Source organism: Protobothrops mucrosquamatus, unplaced genomic scaffold (assembly GCF_001527695.2).
Source record: "Protobothrops mucrosquamatus isolate PMUCROS unplaced genomic scaffold, P.Mucros_1.0 scaffold127, whole genome shotgun sequence".
NCBI lineage: Eukaryota > Metazoa > Chordata > Lepidosauria > Squamata > Viperidae > Protobothrops > Protobothrops mucrosquamatus.
The window spans coordinates 500544-502870 of record NW_015386494.1 but is presented as its reverse complement, the minus strand read 5'-3'; positions in this window follow the sequence as shown (position 1 = coordinate 502870).

The window sequence follows — 2327 nt, the reverse complement described above, 5'->3', positions numbered from 1 at the left end:
TCTCAAATAACTAATCAGCATTCATTCAACTAAACATAGATATAGCTACCAATCAATATGAAATTTGACCAGAAAAATCCCACAACAATCTGCTGGGATTCTATTTATTTATTTATTCATTCAGTAAATGTATAGGCCTTCCATCTCATATGTATGACCCTGGGCAGCTCACAATTAAAATAAAATAAAAACAGTAAAAATCCAGGATAGGCGCACACCACTGGAGAAAGACAATACTATAAGTAACCTGCCCCCCAAGCCATGAAGAGCTTTGAAGGTATCACCAGCACCTTGAATTGCACGTGGAAGAATACTGATGGCCAATGCAACTCATGAAGAAGCGGTGTCACAGGTGCCGAATGATTGGCACTCATAACTGCCCTTGTTGCATTTTGTACTAGCTGAAACCTTGGAATACTCTTCAAAGGCAGCCCAAAGTAGAGCATGTTGCAGTAGTCATTCTATTTATAGCTCTATAAGAATAGTATTATTTCCCATGAATCCTTTTAAGTTTTATCAAATAGGAAAGTTAGCTAAGGAGGAAAGAGAGAGGCCACATGCAAGGGCAAAGAAGAGTTTACAAGAGCGGGTGTGTGGGTTATACTGATGAACATGCTTAGGAGGGGAAGAAAGCAAAATTTTAGAGAAACCACAAAACTTTCATAGATCTAATTGGTTATCAACTCTCCTCCATAGTCTATGATTGATTCGTAACTTAGCGTTACTTTTCTGAGACTTGGATTACTCTTTGCAACAGAAAACAATACAAGGGGTAAAAACAATTTGATGGTTAAGGTTTATCGTTGGGGCTTGAATTAAGTGGAATTTTTGGCTGCTGGCTTCTGAGAACTTTGCTTTCCTGCTTGATTCATTTGGTTAACTTTTGCTACAGTTTTGAGGTTGCAATTATATTAATTAAGACTAGATATTGAACTCGGCAATATTTGCATTATTTGCTACACAAGAGGAATAATGAATTTTTGTTTTTAAAAAGTATTGTATATGTTTTAAAGCAAAAAATAATGAAACATAACCAAATGTATAATTTAGAACTCTTGGGCCTATGCCAGTAAAATGTCACAAAAGTTCATATGTAAATGAAGCACAAGTTAATACGAAAGTTTGTGTTCTCTTTCTGAGACCATGAAATATGCTGGTCCTATCCTAGATACATTTTTATTACTCTTTCTACACCATCTGTGGGCCAGAGACAACTAGTAGTCTATAAAGGTCCACCACGTCATCAACTATAAGTATCCTGCAGCCAGTCCGCTTGCTGCCTCAGCCTGGATATGAAGGTATCCCCAACGCAAATATAATAATTATTTTATCTGCCAAAATGTTACCTTCCATGGTCTTAAAGATGACTAGTATATGTAGATGGCACATGTTTGCTGAACTGGACAGTTCCTCTATTTTTGGGGCATTTATTTAGTGGTCCACATGTGCAAAACATTTGAATAAGTCTGCTTTTAAAGCCAAGACAGTTCCACATAAAGTCCAGTATAAAAATATAGTCTGGAGTTAATTAAGGTGCGGAATTCAAAAGCTCACTTTGCTCTCTAAATGCTGGGTCTAGGGAAGCTCGCCAACTGCGTGCTGGTCTTTGAAGAGACTACAATTTTCATGGCCTGTCATTGAGACAATCTAGCTTCAGATAACATAATGAGTGTAACTACTTTGCTATGCAGAATTTTAATTGTATGCAAACACTGAATATTTTCAGGAGCAATCACACAAGTGAGTAGAATATGTTGATGAAACAAAAGAGATTTCCTTAATATGAATTAGTAGGACCACAGTGTCTCTGTTGCAAAAATCTGTTGCATGGCCTCAGAGTACTTGTTTATCTGTTATGCTTCCATCTATTGATTGAATCCCATATCTAAAAATTACAGGAAGGACGGATGAACAATAAAAATAAACCGAATTAATTGCACAGTTGCCACCTAGTGGTGATTACTATTTCCTACCTTAATTAAAAATGAATAAAAACCACAGCATAGTAATTTATGCTAAGGAGAGTTGTATATTTATGTTACTGATATATGTTTATTTGGCTCTACACTGTAGACATATAAGAGCTATGCAATTAATAATAATTTAATTAAGCTTATATGCTGCCTAACAACCCACCCACCCCCCATGACTCATTTTGCATATCCAGTAAAGTGGAAAGAAATAACTGGGCATAATTCAGCTTAAGTTATGCACTTTTAAGTTCCATTAATTTCAGAACAACTTATGGTTATATATGTGGCAAAAATAAGTCCAATTTAACATAATGAAATGTATTCCAAAGTAATTGTATATAGTTGTAGTTGTAT